Source organism: Capricornis sumatraensis, chromosome 3 (genome assembly GCF_032405125.1).
Source record: "Capricornis sumatraensis isolate serow.1 chromosome 3, serow.2, whole genome shotgun sequence".
NCBI lineage: Eukaryota > Metazoa > Chordata > Mammalia > Artiodactyla > Bovidae > Capricornis > Capricornis sumatraensis.
The window spans coordinates 137,112,015-137,130,826 of NC_091071.1; positions in this window are offsets into that span (position 1 = coordinate 137,112,015).

Sequence of the window (18,812 nt, forward strand, 5' to 3'; positions counted from 1 at the left end):
CTAAACCTCACTCCATGCCCTAGCCACATGGCCACCTTCGAGGAATGTCAGCAACTAGAGGAAGTTGGGAGTGGCCAAGCACCGACACACACATCCTCCATCCTTGAAGACCACAGCAAGACACACCAAGCCCCAAAATGAAATAAGAAGTCTTAGCAAGTCAGATACATAATGAGTTATTTGGCCTTTGACTTCTACTGTTTGCGGAGGGGTAAGGGCACCTTTGACATCTCAGAAGCAAATTGATTTTCTTGAGTAGATGATGGAGAAAATTGTGCTGAGTTTTGATCATTTGTGTATTCTCAAGTTCCTCCACACAACCAGACTGTGAACGAAAACAACTCTAAAGACATGTAAGCACTATGGTTAATTGGGTATGCAGTAAATACAATTTACTCCTGAAGAAACAGTTTGCTGTTTATTCACTGGGAAAAAAAATACTCAGCTTGATAATACTGACAGAACACGAATATTGTGTGGCAGGTTGAAGAAAAATCCTATTTAAAATGCTTGTGAAAGGGTGAATAAAAGCAGTCTGGTTTTCTCTTCCTTTTGAAAATCTTCATCTCATTGCCTCATTTGTTCTTTCCTTTTTTTTTTTTTTTCCTGCTTCCTTTTAGTTTTTCCTTCTGCACTGCTGTAGAAGACTTTCCCAAAGAAAGTTTTCTGAGACACATCACTTCACTATTTTTCAGCATTATTTCTATACCTGATCTCCAGGCAGCCCTACAAAATATCTTGTTGTATTCTTTATTCACCCTAGAAAGATTCTGAGAAGAGGTGATTAATTGGAAAGTGAAAGACTACATTGTCTAGAGACACACAGAGCATATCAAAATCATTTAGAGTCAAGTTCTTGAACCCAATGCTGTTTCCCTTCCATGTACAGAAGCCCCATGGGAACCTCATACATCTTCTGGTTCAGCAGGAAGCCTCGTTTAGGTAAAGGCAGCAGATAAACCTGTTCCACCCCTATGTGCTGCATTTTAAAAATCCACCTCTCGCATCACTCTTACTCTTAGGTTCCCCAAACAAAGTCCTGGCACCACCTGACAGGCATCACTTAGCTGAGCGGGCTGCTGCTGATTCTCCCCCACTGCTGACACTGTAAATTAGCTACAACTGGTATTTGAAGGTGAGGCTGTGCACCTGCTGCCCTCATTTGGTGATAAGAGACTTGTCTTCCAAAACATACCGCCTCGCCTCTTGTCCTCCATCCATCCTAGAAACACATAGTCTTTTGATTTCTGAGGGTCTTTCTGCTGCAGTGTGTTGCTGGCTATTTTTCTATCCTGGTTTTCCATTTGATAAAATAATTGAAGTGATTTAGATGCTCCTAGATTGGGGTAGAGTGGATAATTTCCTTTATAAGATTGAAAAATACACCCTCCAACTCACTACAAGTCATAGGAAGTTATGTCTTTTTTGGTGAATTGAGATTCTGCCCATGGTGGGTAATAAGTGTCAGCAACCACCTGGGCTTCCCAGGTAGCTCAGTGGTTTAAAAAAAAAAGGAATCTGCCTGCCAATGGAGGAGATGCAGGAAGAGGCAGGTTAAATCCCTTGGTCAGGAAGAACCCCTGGAGGAAGAAATGGCAACCCACAGCAGTATTCTTGCCTGGAAAATTCCATGAGCTGGGGAGCCTGGTGAGCTGCAGTCACGGGGTTGCAAAGAGTTGGACACGACTGAAAGAACATGCAGTAACACAATAACCACCAGCAGTGGCAAAATAAGGATGGTAGGCCAACATTATGTGTCCCCTTCAAAGCTGCATGCTTTGATAATAACAGTTTCCTTTTCTGTGGTGGACCCGATACCATGACCAAAACTCACCACATGGATAAGAAACTGGACACTTACTTGCTATGGATTCGGTTCAATTCAGTTCAGTCTCTCAGTCGTGTCCGACTCTTCATGACCCCATGAATCACAGCACGCCAGGCCTCCCTGTCCATCACCAACTCCTGGAGTTCACTTAGACTCGCGTCCATCGAGTCCGTGATGCCATCCAGCCATCTCATCCTCGGTCGTCCCCTATTCCTCCTGCCCCCAATCCCTCCCAACATCAAAGTCTTCCAATGAATCAACTCTTCGCATGAGGTGCCCAAAGTACTGGAGTTTCAGCTTAGTATCATTCCTTCCAAAGAAATCCCAGGGTTGATCTCCTTCAGAATGGACTGGTTGGATCTCCTTGCAGTCCAAGGGACTCTCAAGAGTCTTCTCCAACACCACAGTTCAAAAGAATTGAATTCCATCATAACTATGTCTCTGGCACATTCAATGTATATTGACTCTATAGACATGCCCAACTAGCCCAAATTACTTTGTACACACACAGCATTCAGTGTTCCAGCAAATTGAGCTCATCCGTTGAGGCTATAAGGGATCCACTCTTCCAAAATGTTGCTCTTCATGTGTCCACCTAGAGCAAGATGTTTCTCATTATGGTGGTATGAAATGGGATTTTTTTTTCCTCTCTTATGAATAATAAATAGAATCATGAAAGCTAAAAAGAATATAACAGGATCCTGCAATTGGAGATGACATTTACTTAGCAGAAAGTAAAATTATGTTAAAAAAATCAATATGCTTGGTGAAACTTCCCATATTTTTAATTCACTTGCAACAGATAATTAGCTCATATATTTAAATTAGCCTGATGCATTTTATTTAGCCATTTTTTAAGGAGATCACATTCTATTTTATTCCTATATCAATTCAGCCACTAATACAGTACACAGAGACAGCTCTCCTGCACCCCTCCCCCGTAAAAGGCTGTTTAGGGCTCCATTTCCAGCCAAATGATCTGGGGAGTTTTCTCTCAGTGCCATGCATGATTTTGCCAATGAATCTTTAACCTCTGTGAGGGAGGGGACTGAAGATAAGAGGAGAAGGGGGCAGAAAGACAAGGGCCTGAGGGAGAATTTGGAATCAGGAGGAAAAGGGGACGACAGAGGATGAGATGGCTGGATGGCATCATCAACTCGATGGACGTGAGTCTGAGTGAATTCTGGGAGTTGGTGATGGACAGGGAGGCCTGGCATGCTGTGATTCATGGGGTCACAAAGAGTGGGACACGACTGAGCGACTGAACTGAACTGAATCTTCATCTGGCTTCACCCTGTCTGACTGTGGGTGATTTCAGCTGAGTGTGCATAGCCTTATTTTTTCCTTCTCCGGTGGGAACACCACACATGATGGGAACACCTTGCCAGGCAGGAATTCTTTCGGGAACATTAGCAGAGGGGGGCCTCAGAGAACATGGTGTTTTCCTTTAAGAACCAAGTTCAAGCTCAATGCATCGTGTAAATGAAAATACACCACCTTTTACAGGGAGGAGCAGGGCTGAGTACATTTTCTTTATCTTGTTTGCTTTGTTTCTCAGAGCATCCCAGGTGGGGGAAGGTCAAGTTTACTGAGGCCTTGACCTGGCCTTTCAGTCTTACATGGGATTATAAGTTTCACTTATGAATGTCATGCCACATCTTATTCATATGTAAGGGATCTCCTTTCTTTTTCATCTTTTTTTCTTTTGCTATTGTATCTAGTGAATTTCAGATCCTTCTATCTTGTCATCACTGTTCCTTCCTTCATCTGCAATGTTTCTCATTCCTCAGCTGAGATTTTGCTTTCTTCCCTTTTCTGAGCCTGGTTGTTCCTTCAGGAACCATCCCCCAGCCTCCACCCATCTCTGATGAGAACATTCTTGCTGACACATTCTCAGCAGGCTGGGCACATCATGACCACATCTATATTGAGAGGGGGAGGACAAGATTGTTTACTTTCTCAGAAGGCTAAACATCTCCGGCTGTGAGTCCTTGACTATGTATTTAAGGACACAGACAGAAAGGACAAAGGCCAGCAGAAAGTGCTTCTGCCACGGCGATTTGCATCTGAGTTCAATTCAGCTCTGCTTTAAAGAGTCTCATTTGAATATACAGTACATTAGCTGCACTATTGCTTCAGATCCAATATGGGAAATACATTCATAGCTCAGTAACCTCTCCCCCACCTAGTCCAGACAGTTGGGGAAGAGGGTAGGGAGGGCCTCCAACAACTGCAGAGAAACTGTATTTCAAATGAATGTCTTTCATCACCTGCCTATGTATCCCTCAGCTGTACTCCCTATAGGAGATTTGCATATTTTTTCTTACTAGTGGAAATAAATATAGGATGAAGATTTTGTTTGTCCTTTTAAAAATCCTGCTTTGCCCCTCATGCTCCAGGGCTTCTAAATATGCGATGAGAAGAAATGGTTTGCTAGACTAAAGAAAACCAGAAGTTCCAGATGACATGCCTACTGTTATCATCTATGTGAAGGACTGCAGCTAGAAATCACCTCCAGAATTCCTTCTGGCAAAAATTAATAAGTAGATTTATAATATAAGGCTGTGTGAATGTAGTTACCTAAAGGACCACTGATCTAAACTAAGTCAGCCCGAAGAGAGTCCTAAATTATGCACAAGGTTGAAATGACATTAAATGCACATTGTCTATTCCCTTTCTTTTTAATTTTCATGGGAATTCAGATGTACCTTGCAGTCTTTGTGTATACTTTCTTAATCCCTTGTCTTCTTTTGACCTGAGAAAGCAAAGGGCAAATGAAGGATTAGACTCTTTAAGAGTGTAAAAAGTGTGGCCTTGATGAATGTTTGAACCCTGGGATGGTTCTTTATCTAGCCAAAGTCTGTAGACATGAAATGTAATAATAGTAAGATAATGATATTGACTTTTTTAACAAACATACTAGAACTTCTATATAGCCCAGACTTTTATCAATGCCTTAAAACAGTCACCTTAGGAGACTGAGGTTTTGTTTAATTTTAGCTTTTAGTTTTTAACAGTGGCTTTGTTTTAACACCACAGCAGGAATTGCTACTAAGGCTGCCCAGCATTTTCTATTGAATACTGTCAACAGAGAAAAATTTTTGTCACTGAAGGGTGGTTTTGATTTTTGAAAATAATCAAATACTACCTGGAACCAGGGTAACTAGTGAATGGGCAGCCAAGTATTAGTTTAAATAACATCTTCTTCCCTATGTTTGGCTGTAGCAACACAAAATGTCTGCTGAGCTTATTAAGTGCTTGTTGGCAAATGTAAGACGTGAAAATTCACACTGCCCCTGTGCCTTTAATCAAAGAACTGTAGTATTAGAAGAAATCTTAGAGGTTAGAAAATTCAAACCCTTAGTTGAGAGAAATAAGGTCAAAATGGTGACATTTCACTTAAGACAATGCTTTTTTCTTGACTGTAGAAGTTTAAGAAATTACAATTTTGTTTAGTTCTTGAATACTGCAAACATTGGGATGTTGTGTGTATGTGGTCAGTGACTGTGTTTGTATTAGTAGGACCTACTTCCAGAGTGTCTGCCCAGCTCTCAAGTAATTTCCTTACTGTGCAACTGTCCTCTTGCTCCACATCTAATTCTTGAAAGCACAGATGCATGACCCTGCTGTCCATGTTGGGAGGGTAACACCTGCCCTTGGAGATGGCTGATTGGAGCAGCAGTAACACCTGACCCAAGATAGACCAGTGAAATCCTCTCTTCTGGGAATTTGAAATTGGCACTTAGGAAAGTCATTCAATACGGCGGATCTAGAAGATACAGTGTCAGGAATTAAAATTTTCCTCCTGGACCAGAGAGCCAAGAAAGCTGGTCTAGAAAGAAAGAAAAGTAATACAGAGGACATGATGAAAAAGGTAAAAATAGGATTAAGGCTCCCAGTTAGAGCCTTCCTGAAGCCTGATTGTATTATTGCTCTTAAGTCTTTGAGTTAACACTTCATCCTCAAATGATGTGGTTTAAATGTTTAAGTTAGATTGAACTGGTTTGCTACTGGCAGCCCACTAGATCATACCCAACAGATTGCACGTAAAAGTTGTTCAGTCGTGTCCGACTCTTTGAGAACCCATGGATTATACAGTCCATGGAATTCTCCAGGCCAGAATACTGGAGTGGGTAGCATTTCCCTTCTCCGGGGGGATCTTCCCAACCCAGGGATTGGACCCAGGTCTCCTGCATTGCAGGCAGAGCTATCAACTGAGCTATCAGGGAAGTCAACAGATTATGTATATATAACAATTCCCAAGAGGGAAATGTATCTCCCAGCCTCTCTCAGGAACTGAAGCTCCTTTCATGAGGAGCTGATGGCTTCTCTGAGAGAAAAGGACAACTTTGAATGTGACCTGCATGAATCTGTGAGAGGTCCTATTTGATGCAGCTCTGGGGAAAGAAGGAAAAGCAGCTATAACACTGCCATTCTCATGCATTCAACTCATTCAAAGGCAGCTTCCTCACCCCTAATTGCTTAGAAGATAGAAACCCAAGCTCTTAAAGCAGATGCACAACAAGTAGGGCCTGATCTCCATCTTCACTCCCCTTCCAGCACATTCATGCTTTCTGATGCAGAACCAAGAAGCTACTAGCATGCCCCTTCCCCTCTGCACACCTCCATGCCTGCGTATGCCAAGTTTCCTCTGCTTGGAATGCCCTGCATGCCCACCTCTCCTTCCCCATCCTCTCTCCCCACTCCCGTAGCCTAGAAAATTCCTATTTAACTTTTCAAACTCTCTGTGACAGTCAACACTGGGAGAACTTCTCTGGCTTTTCTCTACCACAAGATAAATCAATCCCTGTTTTTCCTGAACTACGTCAGTACCTTATAACACATGTTCACAACCATCATCTCTTGCACTCTGTTGTAATGATTTGTTGATGTTTTTTCATTGAAATTGTTGTTTCATTTGTTAAATGAACTGCCTGCCACACTGTGAACAATGTGAAAGTAGGAACCATGTTTCATTCACTGTTTCTTTTTTTTTTAATATTTATTTTTATTTATTTGGCTACACCAGGTCTTAGCTGCAGCATGCAGGATCTTCTATCTTCATTGTGACATGCAGGACCTTTTCATTGCAGTATGCAAACTCTTAGATACGGCATGGGGGATCTAGTTCCCTGGGATAGAACCTGGGCCCCCTGCATTGGGAATGTGGAGTCTTAGCCACTGGACCACCAAGAGGTCCCTCTCATTCACTTTTGAATGTCCAACAACTAACAGTTAGTGAGTCCACAATTACTACCCTGTAGCTGGTAGCTAACACCTTTTGTGTGTTCAGTACACATGGAGAGAAATAACCTGAAATTATGTAGTCATTTTCTGCTGCTGATGCTGCTAAGTCACTTCAGTCATGTCCAACTCTGTGCGACCCCATAGACGGCAGCCCACCAGGCTCCCCCATCCCTGGGATTCTCCAGGCAAGAACCCTGGAGTGGGCTGCCATTGCCTTCTCCAATGCATGAAAGTGAAAAGTGAAGTGGCTCAGTCATGTCCAACTCTTAGCGACCCCATGGACTGCAGCCCACCAGGCTCCTTTGTCCATGGGATTTTCCAGGCAAGAGTACTGGAGTGGGGTGCCATTGCCTTCTCCAGTAGTCATTTTCTACAGAGGTACTAAGATATTTGTTCTAGAGACCTCCCTTACCTTCGTGAAAATGACTTTTGAAACTTTGCATTCTTAATTATGCTGCCTGCTGCTTTCCCATGAGGTTAAGTGGATGTTCTATACATGAGAGCTATTAGAAGCTATGTCGCTCAAGAGGTTTATTTGTGTACAAGCGGCTCATGCTAACCCTGGGGACCGTGACAGTCCACATTTACCATGAAGGCAAGTGTCAATTATTTCTCCATGGTTCCTGTGAACCCTCCTTAATACAACTGGAAGAGGTTCTGCACTGGCCTAACTCTAAAAACTCTGTGAAGCAGTAATGATACCTGTTTTCTACTCAACATTTTAGGCATATACTATACACATACGGTATACAGATACAAATGAGCCAGTCAATCCACATGTATTAAAAAATAAAGGATGGGAGGAATAGAGGGAAAGGAGGGGTGAGGGAAGGAGGAAAAGTAAAGAAAGGAGGGGGGCTTTATAAGGAAAGGTTCTAGTTATTGGGGAAAAACTAAATTCGCCCTGTAAAACAAACCACAAAGAGCAAAATCATTTCAGTGTAAACATTCACAGTAAATGATAAATACTGTACAGCAATAGTCCCCAGCCTTTTTGGCACCAGGGGCTGGTTTCATGGCAGAAACTTTTTCCATGGACGTGGGGAGGGGGATGATTCAGGCAGTGATACAGCCATAGGGAGCAATGGGGCACTGCTTGCCTCCTGCTGAGCAGCCGTTTTCCTTATAGACTGTCCTACAGGGGTTGGGGGTTATGGATCCCTGTTGTAGAGAATGGTTTCCTTGTTTATTATACACTATCCCTTCCACCTAGTCAAAGCTATGGTTTTTCTAGTAGTCATGCATGGATGTGAGAGTTGGACTATAAAGAAAGCTGAGTGCCGAAGAATTGATACTTTTGAACTGTGGTGTTGGAGAAGACTTTGAGAGTCCCTTAGACTGCAGGGAGATCCAACCAGTCCATCCTAAAGGAAATTAGTCCTGAATATTCATCGGAAGGACTGATGCTGAAGCTGAAACCTGATGTGAAGAGCTGATTCATTTGAAAAGATCCTGACTCTGGGAAAGATTGAAGGCAGGAGGAGAGGAGGACAACAGAGGATGAGATGGTTGGATGGCATCACTGACTCTATGGACATGAGTTTGAGTAAGCTCCAGGAGTTGGTGAGGGACAGGGAAGCCTGGAGTGCTGCAGTCCATGTGGTTGCTAAGAGTTGGACACGACTGGGCAGCTGAACTGAACTGATCCCTTACCAAGGTGATGGTAAAGGTTTTCCTTTAAGTGGTGGCATCAGCCTAAAATTAAGAACCCTGTGTGGTCCTGTATCTCCAACCCAAGTTTCTTTCTTGAAGATCCCACCCTGGTATTTGGGTGCTGATTTCAAAAACTTTCAGTTCCTCAGTTGGAATAACTGAGCAGTCTGTCCATAAGCTCCAGTTGTTCCTTATCCAGTGAACAGAGTTCAGTAACTATACTTGTGTTACTCATACAATGGCTACTTTACTCAAACTTGTTCTTCATCCAAGGGTTTCCCAGGTGACTCAGTGGTGAAGAATCTGCCTGCCAATGGAGGAGACCCAGGAGATGCCGGTTTGATCCCTGTGGGGAGGATGCCCTGGAGGAAGAAACAGCAACCCACTCCAGTATTCTTGCCTGGAAAATTCCATGGACAAAGGAGCCTGGCTGGCTATAGTCCATTTGACACAAATAATAAGGTTATTTTCCATACCACCTTCTCAGCTGGAATCATCCATGATTCCATTTCATGATCTAATGTATCTGTAGCTACCACAAAACACTTAATTGGAAAAGACTTATAGCATAGTTTTATTGAATTATTATCACTTTAAACTGTTATCACTCTAAAGCCGAGGTAAGATTTAAAAGTGATTTGCTGCTACTGCTGCTAAGTCGCTTCAGTTGTGTCCGACTCTGTGCGACCCCCTAGATGGCAGCCCATCAGGCTCCCCAACCCTGGGAATCTCCAGGCAAGAATACTGGAGTGGGTTGCCATTTCCTTCTCCAATGCATGAAAATGAAAAGTGAAAGTGAAGTCGCTCAGTCGTGCCCGACTCTTAGCGACCCCATGGACTTCAGCCCACCAGGCTCTTCCGTCCATGGGATTTTCCAGGCAAGAGTACTGGAGTGGGGTGCCATTGCCTTCTCCAAAAGTGATTTAGGAAATAATTATAAAAGAGAATTTCAGTGAAAGGGACACTCTCAGCCTCAAAGATCTTTATGGGCATGTATCCTCCAAAGCCAAGAATGTCTAAGCCACTTCTTCTGTACAAAAGCAGGAAATTTTTTAGAGAAGACAGCTCTTTGACAACTATATAGCTTTGTGGGACTCCCACTGCTCTGGTGTTACATGGTTTGGGGGAAGAATGTGCATATGTGCTCAGTAGAGTGTAATAAGTGTGTCTACCTCAGACAGCTGTTGTGCAAACTAAATGATAATGCATGTATGCAGTTACCACAATGTCTACACATAGTAAATAGACAAAGTAGCAGAATTGTAACTTACATTGAACTTGGCCTCATCTCATGTCTTCAACAATTGATCAAGAAAAGAGAAGATAACTATTTAACTTGTGTGGTCACTAAATGAGTGTGCAACCTCAGGGGCGCAGGAGAAGGGAGCTATGACTCTGTGGGCCCTAGGTCAGTCTCAGCACCTAAGTGGCTCTCATACCACGAGCATCTCTTTGCCCCCCAGTAGATCTTTAAAGAATGCATTTGTTCATGCCATGTACCTTAAATGTCAGCCAGGTATTTCATCTGGTGCACACACTGAAGAAACACCGATCTTCTCTGCTGGAAGCACAGATAGACATATTAAGCTCGTTCAGTATTGTGGTTTCCTGGACCCCAGAATGACTTTCTAAGAAATCAAGGAAAATTCTGATGAAATGGCATTCTTGCCTTAGGCTTTGCCTTGCTATTCTAATTCCTTTCTTGGATACTTGCTGAACTCACTGAAGTTACTCAGTCGTGTCCAACTCTTTGCAACCTCATGGACTGTAGCCTACGAGCCTCCTCCATCCATGGGATTTTCCAGGCAAGAATACTGGAGTGGGTTGCCATTTCCTTCTCCAGGAAATCTTCCCAACCCAGGGACTGAACCCAGGTCTCCCGCATTGTAGGCAGACGCTTTACTGACCTGGGGAGTTCATCTTTCAGTGTCATACCTTTTTGCCTTATCATATTGTTCATGGGGTTCTCAAGGCAAGAATACTGGGTGGTTTGCCATTCTCTCTTCCAGTGGACCACGTTTTGTCAGAACTCTCCACCATGACCTTTCTGTCTTGGGAGGCCCTACGCAGTATGGTTCATAGTTTCATTGAACTAGACAAGGCTGTGGTCCATGTGATCAGACTGGTTAGTTTTCTGTGATTGTGGTTTTCATTCTGTCTGCCCTCTGACGGAGAAGGCTAAGAGGCTTATGATACACTGGCACCTTAAACATAGTCATCATGGTAGTTATCATCATCGTCATCACTAATGACCTGTCACAAGTCCCTATTGTCAGTCTGGAAATTCCATCTTCGGGCGTTGTCCTCAGCTGTTAGTTGTTGTTGTTCAGTTGCTGAGTCGCCTTCGACTCTGTGACCCCCTGGACTGCAGCACACCAGGCTCCCTTGTCCTTCACTATCTCCTGGAATTTGCTCAAATTCATGTTTTTGAGTCAGTAATGCTGTCTAACCATCTCATCCTCTGTCACCCCCTTCTTCCGCCCTCAATCTTTCTCAGCATCAGGGTCTTTTCTAATGAGTTGGCTCTTCACATCAGGTGGCCAAACTATTGCAGCTTCAGAGTTCCCCTCAAAAGATTATAGTCTCCCCACCTCACACACTGTATAAGCAGAACTTTCCCTAGAGTCTCTTGGGGTGGGATGCAGAGGGTCTTTCGGGTTCTCTCAGTTGATCAGCACATGACTCGGGGATCAGTTCTAAGGTCCTGTGAACCTACTCAGGACCAGGACTAGGGAGAGGCTAGTGACATCCTGTCTCAAGCACAAATTCAAGGGGACACAAAATCTCAATAGGTAAATAATATCTTAATGCAATATTTTTTAAAATTAATGCAACATTTTTTTAATTAAGCCAAAAATCTATAGGGAACAAAATGTTAAATAAAGACAGGATTGGTGACTTTTTTCCTTTTGCCTTATACCCAAAATAACTTGGCCTGATGCTGACCTTACTTTCCCAGGTCCCTCACCCTCCTCAGCGCACATGTCAAAGATGTGTTGACCCTCAGAGCCCCTTTGAATGATTGTTGAATCATAAAATCAGCTCAGTTTTGTCATATACTCCATACACTGTAATTCTAAATGGAAGGCACTATTCTAGGTGCTGGCACTATCACAGTAAATAACCAGATAAAACTCTTGTCTCCGTCGGGGTTGCATCTAAGTCGGGGAACCAGCAAAGAAAGAAATGAAAAAAATACAAATAGTGTGTCAGGTGCAGTAGAGCAAGAGAATTGGGAGTCCTATGGGTGGAGCTAAGTGAAAATTTAAATAGGATGGTCAGGAAGAGGGAGGAAGCAAGTAATGGGGTATCTGGAGGGAAATCAACCCATGCAGAGGGACCAGCAACTGCAAGCTCTCTGGAAATGGTTATTCTGGGTGGGGGCGGAGGTTAAAATAGTAGTCTCCCTGCCAGAGCAGACAGCTTCATGTAGATCAGTTCAGTTCAGTTCAGTTGCTCAGTCGTGTCCGATTCTTTGCGACCCCATGAACCGCAGCACGCCAGGCCTCCCTGTCCATCACCAACTCCCAGAGTTCACCCAAACTCATGTGCATCGAGTCGGTGTTGCCATCCAGCCATCTCATCCTCTGTCGTCCCCTTCTCCTCCTGCCCCCAATCCCTCCCAGCATCAGGGTCTTTTCCAACAAGTCAACTCTTCGCATGAGGTGGCCAAAATATTGGAGTTTCAGCTTTAGCATCAGTCTTTCCAAAGAACACCCAGGACTGATCTCCTTTAGGATGGACTGGTTGGAACTCCTTGCAGTCCAAGGGACTCACAAGAGTCTTCTCCAACACCACAGTTCAAAAGCATCAGTTCTTTGATGCTCAGCTTTCTTCACAGTACAACTCTCACATCCATACATGACCACTGGAAAAACCATAGCCTTGACTAGATGGAAATGGTAACAATCCATGCCTGGCAGCACTGGCAATAGAGATAGCAAACTCAATGACAAAAGGAAAATCTTTCATTTGGGTGGATGGGTGGATACCTGAAAAAAGAATAAGGGTTCAGAAAGGAGGAAGGGAAGTTAGTGGGTGTCTGTCTTAGAAACTCACTTTGTAATAATAATGTGAGATGAAGTGGACTCCTAGAAGCAGAGGTCTTCATATGGAGGTGATAGTGTTGACAAGGAAGGAATAAAAGAACAGCATTTTCATTTAAGGAAAACAGGAACCTCTCCTCACTTTTTTGCCCTTCTTGGTACATAGAAAGTGGTGTCAAGACAACAGTCAGAGATAGAGAAATTTTTGGTCTGCACTTCAATCTCATAACAAGAAAACCATTAATTACTCTAATGGCTATCAGAGCTTTTCCTTATGCGTGTAACATTGGTCCTAAGATCATAGTATGGAACAATGGGCATGGAGTTCAATTGGAGTATCTTGAGGCTTATATCAGCAAAATGGTTAACACAAGCAAAGCTGTGGTTGTCATTCAAGCTTTATTTAGCTGGCAGACACCAAATTCTGAATATGCGGGTGATATGAATTGCAGTGATGGGTGCTTAATCATTGTTCCAGACCTCTTCATAGGGTAAGGGCTACAGAACCCTTCTGGTGATTAGGCTTCTGATGAATAGTCTTCTTTCTTGCTTCCAATCAAGAAATGCCATAAAGGTTGATAAAGAAACTAATATCTGAAACAGTACTGTTATACCCAGATACTTGGTATTGAATTCAGTCATGGTATAATTGCTTTATATCAGTTAATAATAAACACCCAGAATTCCATGTAGGAGTATCAGTCTACAGCACTGTCAAAGATTTTTGAAGATGTTTACAAGTTTAAAGGATCCTATATTGTTCATTTTTGCTCAAAACAATATTATAATTCTTCTTGAGAGTTGATTTCTTTCTTGACCCAGAAGATGAAAGAACACTGCTAAGATTTTTTCCTGGGCAAACTCTTGGGTTTGTGTTCAAAAGACAGAAACTTCTAAGCTAAAGACAAACCTTAGACTGAGGAGACAGGAGAGATCTAATAGAGAGCCTGAACTAGTGCTTCCAGCAATGGCAGAGGGCAACCTTTTGCAAAATAGCTTTTCTTCAAAAATTGTTTTGCAATGCTTAGATCCTTGGATTTAATTTTCAGTTTATATAAAATGTCATCTCATGAAATTCTAAAATCTTATTTCATCTTACACATAATTTCTACTCTGAGATAAAAATAAAAAAGAACTCTGCCTGCCTTCTCTGCAAATTTGCTAGACTTGAGAATTATCTCAAAATTTCCCATATTATGAATCTTCTCTTAATAGGAGAGAATATTAGTCAGGATAGACTAAGTTATGATACAGTTACAAATATACCCTAAATTCTCCATGGTTTCATTCATCCCATAAATGTTTATTTCTAGCTCTTGCCTAGTTCAATGTGTGTGAGGCAGTCTTCCTTCATCTTATCAGCATAGCATCAGGAACATGAGGATCTAAGATCCATGTGGTCACCATGGCAGAAGAAGAGAGAGCTGGAAAATTAGATGGAGTCATGCTACCTACTTCTAATGACCAGACCCCAGACACTTGACCCCAATCTACTAGGGAAGCTGGGAGCAAACGCACCAGAGCTAATGCATGATAGAGTGAGCACCGCCAGCTCTGCTTCAGCTTGATATCTGCTTCAGGGCATCTCTTTGCTCCTTGCTCTCACATACAGAAACGAGTCACATCATCCCTGTCTCCCGGAGTCAACCCTAAATCCACTACATTCAGCTTCAAGTTCTGGGTCTCTGTGCGATAGGCAATAGCCTCTGTTAAGTGTGCACGTGGCTTCTCCCAGTCCAGAGACCAATGAACTTTAAAAAGATTCTCTCTCTAGCCAGTGGGAATTTGCTGTATGACTCAGGGAGCTCACCCTGTGCTCTGTGACAACATAGAGGCGTAGGATGTGGTGGGGGGTGGGAGGAAAGTTCAAGAGGGAGGGGATATATCTATACCTATGGCTGATTCATGTTGTTGTATGGCAGAAACCAACACGAAATTGTAAAAATCAAATGTTTGCTATTAAAAATTTTTTTAAATAAGACAAAAAAGAAAAATGCAGGAAAAAAAAAAAAAAAGATTGTCTTGTCCAAAGTGCAATGGTGTAATAAAGACAGAATCACGGCAACAGATGCTCCTAATTCAAAAAGCAGAAGAAAGAGATACAAAGGAACCGCATATCTGGGGTTCTGAAATCCTGCTGGTCAGGCTGAGGAGACTCCACACAGGGTGAGCGTAGTTCCTTGATTAGCCCACCGACTCAATGGACATGAGTTTGTGATGGACAGGGAGGCCTGGAGTGCTGCACATCATGGGGTCGCAAAGAGCTGGACACGACTGAGCAACTGAACTGAACTGAACTGTCCTCTAAAGGGACTTGTATATCCTCTTCTCTGATCACTCCTGAAATGGGGGTGAGAAATCATCTCCTCCTCAAGGCTGTGACTTGCAACATTTGCTTCTGTTCATGGAAGGCTGGGGACCAAACATTATAGAACTCAAAATACTGCTCCCTCAAAAATTCAATAGAATTTTGATCTATTTGATTCTAATCATCTCCATGTAATAATAAATACTTCCTAAGATATCTGTTAGTTATCGATTTCAAGTCTACTCTATTTCTTTGTTTCTTCTTTCCATTCCTATCTCTTTCAACTTAATGGTGGCCCCCTTTCAAGTTTGGAAAGTCACTCCTTTAATCTGATCTGTGTTCAGTCACTTTACAGTTTATTGGGTGTTTGCTGCTCAAAGCATTTTTCTACTTCTTGCCTTTTAGAATCTAGAAGCAGTAAGCTTTTCCAGTCCTGCAGTGCCTCAGATTTCTGAAATCAACTTTTGTTTGTAAACTGGTCAGTTCTCTTCTGAGCTCATCTTTTCTTTATCTCTTCTCCCCGCCCCCCAACCCCCAAAACAGCCAATCGTAGCCAACACACAATACTAACATGCTGTTTTCCAACATTTTCTCCTAGAGACAACAGCTCACTAAGCACATGGTTTGTCTTCCAAATTATTGTAGATGGTAAGTTTTCCAAATGTTTTGACTCACATAACATGAATCAAGATTTTTCCAGACTTCAGTATTAATTTCTTCACCATCTAGTGGCCATTCACTATTCATTGCCACATACTAATACCTTGTGTCTTAACAAAAGGTGACTTAGTGATTTTTAGTGACTTAACAAAATATTATTTCCAGCTTATACAATGTATGATACATGACAGATAGCCCTCTCCTGTCTTATATCTATAACATCTTGATCTTTGCCTCCAAGGTCACTGGGTCTGGGGGATAAAAAGCTTGGATAATCACACTAGAAAACTTTAGGGGACGTTGTAGAAGTGGTTTGCATTATTTCATCTCACCTTTCACTGGTCAGGTCCCCATGAAAAACTCTAACCTAAGTGCAGAGTAAGTTAAGAAACATTATAGAGCACATGGGTTTAGAGATGGATCACTCTGTCACATAGCACCAAAATACCACATCCAAAACTAACTACAGAAGAAATCTGAAGTCTGGGCAGGCTACTTTACCATTAAGTCTTTGTTCTCATTATAAAATGAACTTTATTTTATTTAACTGTAAAAGCGTGATTGTGAATATTTAACACCATAACATGTAAAGTTCTAGCATAATATCTGGTTAGACTAGTGTCTCCAAAAAATGTTTGTAAAAACCCAATAGAGTATTTCTAGTTTGTTCTAGGTTTCATGCATTGGGATATCCTATTCTAATTCAGGACTTGGTGTCCTTTATAAAATAATTACAGGAAGCAGTTTTGACCATTGGCAGCCACGCAAGTTCCCTTTCAGATGTCTGTTGATTGCAACTTTAAAACTAGGGGCTTTCCTGATGGCTCAGTGATAAAGAATCTGCCTGCAATGCAGAAGATGAAGGTTTGATTCCTGGGTTGGGAAGATCCCCTAGAGAAGGAAATGGCAACCCAGTCTAGTATTCTTTCCTGGGAAATCCCACGGACAGAGGAGCATGGCAGGTCCATACGGTCCCAAGAGTCAGAGATGACTTAGCAACTAAACCACCATCACCACTTTAAGATTTAAGGGGTTTTGTTGGGAATCTTGGCATTCCTCATGATGTTGCTTTCAAAAGCCCCAGTTTATGTGTAGATTGGATAACTTCTGAAGGATTTGATAGGAAGGAGGGACTGATGATCCAGACGAGCTGATGTTCTCTTTGGACTGGCTACTTGAGCCAAGGATAGTTTATTTGAGAGGTGACTCCAGGAAGCAGGATAAGTGAGAAGGGGACTGAGTAATGGGTATGCTGTGACTGGGTTACTACAGTGGGCAACAGGGAGTTCTCTGGGGCTTTCTAGGACATTCTAGAGAACACGCTTTATATTTTTTCCATGAGAGCTTGAAGAACCTGGATCAACTCCTGTCTCTTAATGTTTGATGATCATTCCTGGGACGTTACTCTCCATACCTCTAGCCCTCCTCCTGCACAAGTGGGCATGTTCCTCTAGCCAGATAGCTCCCCCAGGCACCAAGAGAGAAGACACCCTTGGAGCATCTGGGAATTGTCTGCAGGTGATGTCTGGAGTGGAGGTGAACCTGGAGATATGAGTGGGATACAAATAGCAAAGAGCCTATATTAAAATAATTCCCCTTGGAATCTCTGAATTGCCAAGCCATGTGGCCACAATTCCTTACCAGCATCTCTCTCTTTTATTATTATTGATAACTCTTTGATGTATCTTAAAATTTTCAAATTATGGTTTCTCTGAAGAAATAAAGAAGTTACACATTGTAAAATTTGCTTCTTTCCCCGTGCAGGGCTGTCTTGCCACTCTGTACTGGATTTTGCCACTTTCTCCTTCTTGTTATATTTTATAAGGGCCAAATTCTCCCTTTTGTCACAAAACAATGCCTTTTTTCCATAGAACAATGTTGAAGAGCTCTTGACTACCCAGCTGGTAGGATTATTGAGAAGAGGAGGGAATTTTTCCTGAAGCTGAAGAGATGGCTACCATCAAGGTAGAAAACAAATGGCAGCCCACTCCAGTGTTCTTGCCTGGAGAACCCCAAGAATGGAGGAGCCTGGTGGGCTGCCGTCCATGGGGTTGCTGAAGAGTCAGACACGACTGAGCGACTTCACTTTCCCTTTTCACTTTCATGCATTGGAGAAGGAAATGGCAGCCCGCTCCACTGTTCTTGCCTGGAGAACCCCAGGGACGGGGGAGCCTGGTGGGCTGCCGTCTATGGGGTCGCACAGAGTCGCACATGACTGAAGCGACTTAGCAGCAGCAGCAGCAAGGTAGAAAACAAGTGAAAGCAGAGTCACAAACATATGCCCAACAGAGAAGAGGAGGATAGGTGAGTTACAGAAACCAGAGAGGGCACCAAGCAGCTACTTTTGAGGTAGAGTTCAGAACCCAGGATCAGGAAGACCAGAGGTGAGCAAGGATTGGTTGAATATGAGTGGGAAATGTCTGCTATCTTCAGCTTCTGTTTAGAAGTCAGGCTAAGTGAGCACCTGAGCTTGAAAGTCCAGGATGAAGCAGACAATAGAAACCCTGATACAATTCCTAGAGTTTGCCTCCCTAACTACCCAATCTCAGTCACTCCCATTTGCCATTTTTATTACATTCGAACTCATTTTTGTTATCTTATTTTTTAGTTTAAAATGTTTCCCTGGATTAGAGTTCTCTTTTAATTCTGGATTAAAAAGTTATACTCTTCATAACTCAAACAACAACATTTTGGCAGGAAGTTAGCAGGAACATATGGGCCTCAGCATTTTGATGCCCAGACTGGCTTCTGCCAAAACATTTCTTTGCTGTCATATAGATAGCAGCAATGTTTGGGACTGTTGGGGAATCATCCCACACAGCTCGGGCTGGGGAATGCTGCCACCTGACAGCCTTTGTGCGTAGCTAAAGGGCTTCCTGTCCCTAAGTCTGAGCACTGTTAGGGGCGAGAGGGCAGTGGAGTCAGTCAGCGTCCGCTTGTTAGAGCCACATGAGCTCCAGGCAATGTCCCCTAACTTCAGGCATCCAAAGACACTGACAGGAGGGCTGGGACAGGAATGTAGAGGGTAATGGTCAGAGTCCAAATCAGAAAACAAAAACCAGTTTCTTTT